We start from the raw sequence: 12,100 nt of genomic DNA, 5'->3' as shown, positions 1-12,100 counted from the left end.
ACCAGGTGGTGGGTATTAGAGAGGGCACAGATTCCATGGAGCACTGGGTGTGGTACAAAAACAATGAATATTGTTATGCTGAAAACAAATTTTAAAAAAAGATTAGAAAAATAAAAATAAAATGTTTTGTTATTTGCAGTTGGATGGTTCACATAAGGTCTTTGGTGGTAGGAATAAAAGAGAAAGCACTTTTAAAAATTATGAATGCTAGAAGAGGCCCTGAAGCACTTCTAAGAGTGTGAACTTTTGCAGTATTGAGTAGCAGTCATGGGAAAAGTCAAGAGTCGTGGACAGAGGGAGAAGAGTCACCTGTCAAAGCAGAAAAGGCTTGGGCTGGGGCTGCCACAGTGATGCAGTTGGCTGGAGGGCAGCCTGTCACAGCCTGGCTAGACTTGGGACACTGCCCTAAAGCCCTGGTGGGGGAAGGAAGACATCGCTCCACGCCCCCTAGACTTTTTATAACATGCTGGTTGGGTGTCCCCTACAACTGTGTGCTAGGTGATTTTGAAAGAACCTACCACCAGAGACCTTGTAGAGGTGCATTTTGGGGGTTCAACTTCATTTATATTGTTTTCTTTTCATTGGAAGAAGAGGTTTTCTGTGGGCGTCTTTTTCACATTTGAAGCAGCCTGGCTCCCATGTGAACCACAGAGGGTGATCAGAAGCATCTCCATTGACTAAGTGGCTGTTAATCTTAGGTCACCATGTCAATAGAGGGAGTGAGGCAGGGATTTATGTTTCAGTATAGTTTCTTGTTTAGTGAGTGATATGATGTAGCTTTATTCAAAATTGCATAGATGTTGCCTTTCTCTAAAGCTTCTTGGCTGCTTCCTCAGTTCCTTGTTCCTCTGTAGATATGCTCAGATATGTGTTCTTTCACCCCTTTTGGGTCACATGCAGCAGTTCCAGAGTCAGCAGATCTGGGGTGGGTGCCAAGAATCTGTATTCCTCACAAGTGGTGCTGATGCTGCTGGTTGTGGGATTAAACTGTGAGAACCACTGTTATAGGCCAGGATTTACAAATTTATGGCCATGAACAAAGTACTACAGTGAATGAACAGATTTCTTCTGGGGAAATATCAAGCTGAGTCTAGGGTATATCATAATTGACCATTTATTGCTGCTCCAATTGAAAATAGTGTGACTTGAAATACCTCATATTTTGCCCTGTTGGACTCACACATCCACATGCATGCATTCTTGTAATATCAGATATGTTGATCAGCCTATATGTCAAGCTACATATTCTAAGTGAATGGACTTTCTCATTGAGACTATAATGCTAGCATAATTTTTTGAAGAGACTGTCTTTTTTCCACTGTATATTTTTTCCTTCTTTGTTGAAGATTAGTTGACCATAGCATAGAGGTTCCATAGACCTATCTGTTCAGTGTAGAATGTCTTAAGAAGCTTTGTAAAATATCAAAATAAAAGAAAAGGGACCACTCCCTGTTACTATAAATACATGTATCTGGGAGGAAAGCTTTTCAGATACATCTCAGCTTGCTAAATTCCAATAATCTGCTTCCATGCAACTGGCATCTCATTTTTTCCTGGCATTTATATTTATTCTTTTTCATCATTTACCTTTAATTTACCTCTGCATCAATTGAGAGGACCATGTGGTTCTCCTCTCTTCTCTTATTAATTTGTTCTCTTATTAATTTGTTCTATCACATTGATTGATTTGTGAATGTTGAACCATCCTTGTAGCCCAGGAATGAATCCCACCTGGTCATGGTGGATAATCTTTTTAATGTGCTGTTGGATCCTGTTTGATCCACATTGTGTCCAGATGTTTTCTTTAGCAAAGACTGCAAAGTCTAAAAACATCATGGTCCCAAGGGTAACCCTCTTGGGTTCCCTCCCTCTTCAGGAGTTTTATACTATCACCTTGCTATTGCTCATTAAACCTTGCTTTGCTGTCTACCAGATAAATAAACAAATAAATAAAATAAAAATAAAAACATTAAATGAGCAGAAGACATTAACAGACACTTTTCTGAAGAGGACATACAAATGGCTAACAGACACATGAAAAAATGTTCATCGTCCCTAGCAATCAGGGAGATTCAAATCAAAACCACATTGAGATACCACCTTACACCAGTAAGAATGGCCAAAATTAACAAGAGAGTAAACAATATGTGTTGGACAGGACGTGGAGAAAGGGGAACACTCTTATGCAGTTGGTGTGAATGAAAGTTGGTTTAGCCACTTTGGAAAACAGTGTGGAGTTTCCTTAAGAAATGAAAAATAGAGATACCCTATGACACTGCAATTGCACTATTGGGTATTCACCCCAAAGATACAGATGTAGTGAAAAAAAGAGCCACCTGCACCCCAATGTTTATAGCAGCAATGGACACAATCATCAAACTGTGGAAAGAGGTAAGATGCCCTTCAACATTGCATTTCAACTATCATATTGTATCATATCATATCATATCATATCATATATCATATCATCATATCATCATATGGTTTCACTTATTTCACTTTTTTTTATTTTTTGGCAAACTTGCTTTAATTTGCTCCACCATGCCATTTTAAAGGCTATTTTTCTTTTTTTCCTTTTTTTTTCAGTGTTCCAAGATTCATTGTTTATCACAACACCCAGTGCTCCATGCAATAGGTGCCCTCCCTAATACTCACCACCTGGTTAACCCATGCCCCACCTCCCCCCTTCCAAAACCCTCATTTTGTGTCTCAGAATCCACCGTCTCTTATGCTTCATCTCCCTCTCCGGTTTCCACCAACTCACTTTTCCTTTTCTTCTCCTAATGTCCTCCATGTTATTCCTTATGTTCTACAAGTAAGTGAAACCATATGATAATTGATCTCTGCTTGACTTATTTCGCTCAGCATAATCTCCTCCAGTCCTATCCATGTTGGTACAAAAGTTAGGTATTCATCCTTTCTGATGGCTGAGTAATATTCCATTTTATATATGGGCCATATCCTCTTTATCCATTTGTCTGTTGAAGGGTGTCTTGGCTCTTTCTATAGCTTGGCGATTGTGGTCATTGCTGCTATGTTCATTGGGGTACATATGGCCTTTTTTTCACTACATCACTGTGTCTTTTTTGGGAATGAAAGTTGATGCAGCCAGTTTGGAAAAAAATGTGAAGATTCCTCAAAAAATAAAAAATAGAGCTATCCTATGACCCAGCAATTGCACTACAATATATTTTCACCAGAAGAGTTTTCGAGAAAAATAACAAGACAGGCAAAGAATCAGAAAAGAGCGAGTATTACTAGGGGAAAACCCCCCACAACTCAATAGAAACGGTTCTTGATTGTGTCCAGATGTTTTCTTTAGCAAAGACTGCAAAGTTACTATTACAAATGTGCTAAAAAAAAAAAACAACTATAGAAAACCATGTTGAAGACTTAAGGAAAGTATGACCAAAAAAGTCAACAAATAGATATTTTAATGAAGGGCACCACAATTATAAAACAGAACATATATTTAAAAAAATAAAATCTAGATTAGAAAAGTTTTAACCTGAAGTGAACTGTTCACTAGAGAGCTTTAAGAGAATATTCCAGTTTACTGAAGAAACAATCTCTATAAAAGGAAACTTATTCATCCAGATAAAGGGCATCTGTGAAAACCCACAGCTGACATCATACTTAATATTGAAAGACTGATTGCTTTTCCCCAAAGATTGGGAAAAGACAGGATGTCTGCTTTTGACATCTCCACTCAACAGGTAATACATGTTCCGGACATGAAACTAAAAAAGATCTCTAGCAGATTGAAAAGGAAATGCAAAAATGTCTTCATCTACAGATGACATAATCCTGTATGTATATAATTCCATAGGATTTACATGCACGCAAAGCCAAAACTAGAACTCATAAACAAGGTCAGCATCATCACAAGGTACAACTTCAATATACAAAATATCAGTTGTATGTCCATATATGAAAACTTGAAAATATTAAGGAAATAATTTCATTTACTATAGAACCAAAGAGAACAAAACACTTAGGAATTAATTTAACAAAAGAAGAGTAAAACTTTTATGCTGAAAATTACAAAACAATGTAGAGAAAAAAATAAAGAATATCTAAATAAATGCAGGGAGGATTCATGTTCATGGATTAGAAGATACACTATTGTCATGACAGTAATTCTCATTAAACTCACTAATGATTGAATGCAGCAGGTTTTATGGGCTTACCCTAAATGAAAAACCTTGCCCTAAAATTAACATGAAAACCCAAATACCAAAAATAAATGAAGAATATTTTTTGAAGTATTTATTTATTTATTTGACAGAGAGAGAGAGAGACAGTGAAAGTGGGAACACAAGCATGAAGAGTGGAAAAGGGAGAAGCAGGCTTACCATGGAGCAGGGTTTGATCTCAGGACCCCACGAGCATGACCTGAGCCAAAGGCCGAACCTTAAATGATTAAGTTACCCAGGCACCCCTAGAGGAAGATTATTTTGAAAGAGAACAAAGTTGGAGGACTGATATGGTCACCCCGCAGAAGTAGGTGGGGGAGAGGTCCACCCAAAAATTGATTTGGATGATGGGACTGATGAGACCTCACACACAGAAGATGTGGAAATGTTTATCACTGACACATGAGATCCTGGGGACAACAGGGCAGGCCTATCAACCAAGGCCTCATAGAATCTGATTTCAAAGCTACAGAAGGATTAAGTTACATAACTAATCCAGTGTGTTGCTGGTGCAAAGAAGCATAAAGGTCACTAGAAGAGAACTGAGAGTCCAAAAATAATCCCTCCTGTTTATGGTCAACTGGTTTTTGATAAATGTACCAAGTTAATTCAATACAAGACAGGACATTCTTTTGAACAAATTGTCCAGTTACAACTGGAATAAATTTAGTTCCTTACCATTCCGTACATGAAAATTAGTTCACAATGGACCATATACTTAATGGAAGAACAAACACTATAAAATCTCCTAGAAGAAACATAGGAAAGACTCTTTGTGATATAGGATTAAAACAAAGGTTCTTCGGTATGACCCAAGATATATTATCCATCAAAGAAGACACAAAAAGATGGAAGACCATTCCATGCTCTTGGATCAGAGGAATAAACATTGTTAAGATGTCTATACTGCCTAGAGCAATCTATACTTTTTTTAATTTTTTTTTATTTTAAAGATTTAATTTATTTATTTGACAGACAGAGATCACAAGAAGGCAGAGAAGCAGGCAGAGAGAGAGGAGGAAGCAGGCTCCCTGCTGAGCAGAGAGCCCAATGCGGGGCTTGATCTCAGAACCCTGGGATCATGACCTGAGCCGAAGGCAGAGGCTTTAACCCACTGAACCACCCAGGCGCCCTGCAATCTATACTTTTAATGACATTGCGATCAAAATTCCACAGGTATTTTTCAAAGAGCTGGAGCAAATAATCCTAAAATTTGTATGGAATCAGAAGAGACCCTGAATCACTAAGGAAATATTGAAAAACAAAAATAAAACTGGTAGCATCACATTACCTGATTTCAAGCTTTACTACAAAGCTGTGATCACCAAGACAGCATGGTACTGGCATAAAAACAGACACACAGACCAGTGGAACAGAGTAGAGAGCTCAGTTATGAACCCTCAACTCTATGGTCAAATAATCTTCGACAAAATAGGAAAAAATATACAGTGGAAAAAAGACAGTCTCTTCAATAAATGGTGCTGGGAAAACTGAACAGCTATATGTAGAAGAATGAAACTCGACCATTCTCTTACACCGTACACAAAGATAAACTCAAAATAGGTAAAAGACCTCAATGTGAGACAGGAATCCATCAGAATCCTAGAGGAGAATATAGGCAGTAACCTCTTCGATATCAGCCACAGCAACTTCTTTCAAGATATGTCTCCAAAGGCAAATGAAACAAAAGCAAAAATGAACTTTTGGGACTTCATCAAAATCAAAAGCTTCTGCACAACAAAGGAAACAGTCAAGAAAACAAAGAGGCAACCCATGGAATGGGAGAAGATATTTGCAAATGACAGTACGGACAAAAGGTTGATATCCAGGATCTATAAAGAACTCCTCAAACTCAACACACACAAAACAGACAATCATATAAAAAAAATGGGCAGAAGATATGAACAGTCATTTGTATGTCTTCATTGGAGAAGTGTCTGTTCATATCTTCTGCCCATTTTTTGATTTTGATGAAGTGTTCATCATCACTAGCCATCAGGGAAATTCAAATTAAAACCACATTGAGATGCCACCTTACACCACTTAGAATGGCCAAAATTAGCAAGACAGGAAACAACATGTGTTGGAGGGGATGTGGAGCAAGGGGAACCCTCTTACGCTGTTAGTGGGACTGCAAGTTGGTGCAGCCTCTTTGGAGAACAGTGTGGAGATTCCTCAAGAAATTAAAAATAGAACTTCCCTATGACCCTGCAATTGCACTACTGGGTATTTACCCCAAAGATACAGATGTAGTGAAAAGAAGGGCCATCTGTACCCCAATGTTTATAGCAGCAATGGCCACGGTCGCCAAACTGTGGAAAGAACCAAGATACCCTTCAATGGATGAATGGATAAGGAAGATGTGGTCCATATACACTATGGAGTATTATGCCTCCATCAGAAAGGATGAATACCCAACTTTTGTAGCAACATGGACGGGACTGGAAGAGATTATGCTGACTGAAATAAGTCAAGCAGAGAGAGTCAATTATCATATGGTTTCACTTATTTGTGGAGCATAACAAATAGCATGGAAGACAAGGGGAGTTAGAGAGGAGAAGGGATTTGAGGGAAATTGGAAGGGGAGGTGAATCATGAGAGACTATGGACTCTGAAAAACAATTTGAGGGTTTTGAAGGGCCGGGGGGGTGGGAGGTTGGGGGAACCAGGTGGTGGGTATTAGAGAGGGCACGGATTGCATGGAGCACTGGGTGTGGTGCAAAAACAATGAATACTGTTACGCTGAAAATAAATTTAAAAAAGCATAAAAAAAAGAATACAATCTGATAAACTATACTTCATCAAAACTCAAAACATGTGCTTCAAAAGGCTCCATGAGGAAAATGAAAGGCTACAGCCTGGGAAAGAAATATTTGTGAATCATATAAAGGACTTTTATTTAGAATTGATAAAGAATTCACACAACTCCCTAAGAAGAAAGACAACACAGGTTAAAAAAATTAATAAAAGGCTTAAAGTGCACATTTCTACAAAGAAAATACATGAATAATTAATAAGAACCTGAAAATATTTTCAGTATTGTGTCCATAGGGGTAAATGAAATCCACAAGGAGACACCACTGTACACCTGCTACAATGTCTGTCATCAAACAGACAACCTTACCATGTATCAGTGAGGACAGGGAGAATCGAACTTTTTAAAAGAAAAAGAAATTGGAACATAATTAACATACAGTGTTATATTAGTTTCAGGTGTACAATATAATAATATGACAATTCTATGAATTACTCAGTGCTCATTACAATGACTGCTTTATATACAATTTATCAATTTCTCCCACCCCCATATCTACCTCCTGACTGGCAACCACCAGTTCGTTCTGGTTTTTGTCTCTTTTTGTCTCTGTTTTATCTCTTTTTTCCCATTCCTTCTTCTTTTTTTTTCTTACATTCTGCATCCAAGCGAAATCATATGGTAATTGTCTTTCTCTGTCTGTCGTATTTCACGTAGTATTATACCCTCTCAGTCCATCCATGCTGTTGCAAATGGAAAAATCTCATTCTCTTTAATAGCTGAAAAAAAATATATAAAACAATATATATATTGGTTTCAATTGGGGAAACCAAGTATCACACACTGCTGGGGGAGACATAAAGTGGCACAGCAACTTTGGAGAACAAAGAACTTTGACAATTACTTAAAAGTTAAACAGAAACTCACCAAAAGACCCAATGAATCCTCTGCTAGGAACCTAAGAAAAATAAAAGCAAAAGTCCCCACAGAGACTTGTATGTCAAAGTTCAGAGCAGGATTAGTCATAATAACAAACACTGGCAACAATTCTAATGTCTATCCACAAATCTAATGTCTAATATCTAATCTCTATCCACTGAAATGCTGTCATCCATGCAAGGGAACAGTATTCAGCAACACAAAGGAACAAACTACTTACTTTATAACACGAATGACCTTCAAACACCTTACGTTAAGTACAAGAAGCCAGATGTAAGAAATGACACATTGTATGATTTAATTTCTAATAAATATTCAGAAAGGGCATACTTACAAAACATAAGTTCAATCAGTGGTTTATCTAGGACTGGAAGTAGGCATAGGGATTATGTACAAATGAAGAATCTTTTTTGGATGATAAAATTGTTCTAAAATTGTATCGTGATGTTGGTTTAAAAAGAATAAATTTACTAAAAACCAGGCAATCACACATTTACAAAGGATGAAGTTTATGGTATGTAAATTACACTTTCCTAAAGCTGTTTTTTCTTTTTCTTAATCAAGTTTAGGAAACATCCTCAGTTGTTTTGTTGCCATACTTTTCTTACTCTAGTTTTTATTAAAAACTAGAAAAATTATGTTTCAAATCTACTGACTATATATAGGGTGAGTCTATAATTGATCATTTAAGCAAGAATGCTTCAGAGAGGTTAAAGAATTCTAATAATGATTACACGGGGCCCCAGGAGTTAGCCAGACTGGTTGCCTAGTTGTCCCAGGCAAACCAACAAACTATTTTCAGAAGGTGTCACATTCCAATTACAGTGTTTTCATCTAGGCTAATAGCACAGATTATATGATGCAATTGAACTATTCTTCATTTTTATTCTCTCCATGATCAGAAGGTGACAAACAACCCTTTCCTCAGCATCACAACCGGTTCACTTCAGCTGTCTGATCCCACATAACACCTACAGCCAATCGTCCCGACAGAGAATTGTGCTTCCTCCTTTCTTCCACTGAATACACAGGGAAGCAGGACATGGTTAGACCAACATGCAAAACTGCAAACAGACTCCCTTTATATCCTTTCAAAGTACATCTAACAAAAGGGTGCTAATTTTCCAAATTTCTATGATATTAAATTTCAAGCCATCCTTACAAAGGGAAGTGTTAACGTTTTAATTTCTGGTGCCTCCGATGTCTTTCTTTCTTTCTTTCTTTCTTTCTTTCTTTCTTTCTTTCTTTCTTTCTTTCTTTCTTTCTTTCTTCTTCTCATCCATTTCTTCCACAGCTAAACACTACTCTGTGCCATTGCCACACTAGGTGTTGGAGAAAGTCAGAAGGCAAGTAGCCCCTAGACACCCTCTCCTCTACCAGGTGCCCATCAGTTCTGGATCCATTCCAGGGCAGCAGGAGCCCAGACTCCTGTTCTGTTTCACTTGTAGCCACTGGCCAAATGAGCCTGGGGTGCTTTGGAATCAATTCTTCCTTTCTAGGTGCATTAATTCCAATAATAGTTTTTAATGATAATTATTTCCTAACTTGAATATTCAGAGAGTGAAAATATAATACAGTAAAGTCAGTCACTTTGACACTGCTTCTCTGCCTGCTACCTACCTGCATTTGGTCTTGAACAAAGCAGCTACGCAGCACAACACTGTGACAACGTTTGTTGTAGTTCAGCTCCATGATCCAACAAAATGGTAATTTCCAAACACCACTCCGTGGGGGTAAATGTCAGAGGCAGGAAGCCAGTCATGGATTCAGAACTGGAAGCTTGATGAGTAATGTCTAAGGAAGCCTTTCTCTTATTATTATTATTATCCTGCTGCTCTGAACTTCTAATTAAGTAAGCACATTACTTCGAGAAATTAGATTAGATTAGAAAGATAAAAGTTATCAAAAACATGAACTAAATTGTGAATGTTTTCTAAAACTAAAATGTTTCCTTTTTTGCAAAAAAACAAATCCTGACATAAGAAAAATCTCCACAAAATAACCTTCATAATGAGGCAATCAAGAGTTTAATACTTACTTGAGTTTCTGTTGGCTAAGCAATATATTTTTTGCTAATTCATATATGGATTTCCTTGGACTCTGATTTCATGGTTTAACCTAATTTTAGATCCAATACCAAGAGTCCAGAATGTCAAGTAACTTGGAGTTCCCATGATTCACTGTCCCATTGCTGTACCTCCGATCACTCACATGAGTCTTTCTGCCTGGAACCTGCTGCACTATCGTGTGTGTGTGTGTGTGTGTGTGTGTGTGTGTGTGTGTGTGTTGAGAATAACATAACACAGTCTCTAACTCAGATTTCTAGCCCAGTGGTGGAAACAGGACAGGTCAGTGCAGAGGGCAGTGCAGCCAGCACACATGACAACGTTGGGGAGAGTTCCTAAGGAAATGCAGAGAACACCTCCCAGCAGCCGGGGGGGGTGGGGTGGGGTGGAAGAAGGCTTCTCTCCTGGGAATGGAGAGTAGGATTGCAGAGCAACAGTGTGAAGGAGAGAAAAGCCAGCTGAGCAATGGCTTGAGAGTTTTGGTACTCAACATTTTCAGAAAAGCTAAGAGACAAAGGAGACAGTACTGGGAGGTAGGACAACTGGGTTGTGGAAATGGTGCTTGGAATGGTTGGTGGAAATGGTGCTTGCTGTCAGGCTGAAGACCATGACTTCCTTAATCCTTTCTGTAACTGAAGGTTTTTGAACAGGAGATGTGGTCAATGCAGTCAGTGTTTCCGTAAATACTGAAAAGCTGCACATGAATTAGCTGTGAGCATGGACTCTAGCACTGAGCTGCAATTCAAATCCTAGCTCTACCTCTTACTCTTTGTATGGCCTTGCACAAATTATTCCCTTCCTTGTGCCTCAATCTGCTCATCACTAAAATAGGCTGATGAGACTTTCACCTCCTGCAGTGGATTAAGGATCCAGTGGAACAATGCAGTGTTCTATGTCCCATGGCGCTCTGGTGGGGCGGGGAGAGGCTGACTGAGGCAGGGAGACAGGAGCTGGTGCAGGAACCATGGCAGGAAGAGCTGAATGGAAGGTGGGGGAGACAGGACGTGGTACAAAGCAGGAGACACAGGAGGCAGGAACACAGAGGATGTAAATGGCAGGGAGAGCGATGGGATGGGGGCCCTGAGAAAGGGCAGCTCCCCAGGGAGGCTCTGGTCTCTGTCATGGGCAACCTGGAGGACAGCGCTCCCACCTCACACAGGGGGTCCTGGAGGATGGTCAGGTGAGGGGATGACAGGGAATAAGAGAGCATCAAGACCCTTCCCCTGCTCTGTCTTCTGAGATGCAGATCGCACATCACAGGGTCTGTGGCCCTCGGTTACATTTATTTTACACTCTGGGTCTCACCATGGGCCCCACAGCAAGATCCTTTCTCAGTTACATTTGTATCTTTGAGGTCTACTGTGTGATCCGAGAGTGGAGGGAGTGAAGGAGACTGAGGGTGGGCTGAGCCATTGAATGATGGATGAAAGCACAAATGATTTTCACATATTTTATCTGCTTCAGATTCAGGAGCAGGATAAAACTGAGAAAAAAAAAAGAGGTACATTTTTGTCATTGTATCTTTATTTGTATTTATATATAATATTAATTACAGTTAATAGTAAATATAATAATAACTAACAATCTTTATTAGCCAGACCCGCTCTTTACTGTTCTGCATGTAGTACATTATTTAATTTTCATGAAACTATGAGGTAGCTGCTGATTTTCCTGTGTGCAGGTGAGGAGCTGAGAAACAGTGGGAGGACCACTGACTCCAGGGCTCACAGGCAGGACATGGGGGTCTGGCCACAGTGCAGGCAGCGTGGCTCTTCTGTGTGCTATAGCCTCTGTGAGCCAGCCTCCCCTTCACTGCCCCTAAAGCACATGGAGAAGCTCATCTCTGAGGGAGACACTTCACGGACACCGGGTATGAACAGAGACCCTCGGCTTCCTCATCATCAGACAGGAGCCCATAACCTCGTCAAACAATGGGATGCTCTGTGGGAGCCATCATGTTGGTAAAAACTTCACTGTCAGATAACACAGCACGGGCAGTGTTTATGGAGAATGTGTCTGTGTATTTCTCAGAGACCAGCCACCCTGAGATCAGATTCCTGGGGAAATGCTTACTCCCAGCGTGCAGAGCCCCTGAGCTGTCGGGGACAGCCTTGTTGGTGACAGCCAGTTTGGTCAGCAGCACA

This window comes from Lontra canadensis, unplaced genomic scaffold (genome assembly GCF_010015895.1).
Source record: "Lontra canadensis isolate GAN:19392208 unplaced genomic scaffold, GSC_riverotter_1.0 scaffold48, whole genome shotgun sequence".
NCBI classification, from domain to species: Eukaryota; Metazoa; Chordata; class Mammalia; order Carnivora; family Mustelidae; genus Lontra; species Lontra canadensis.
This window is presented reverse-complemented; position numbering follows the sequence as displayed.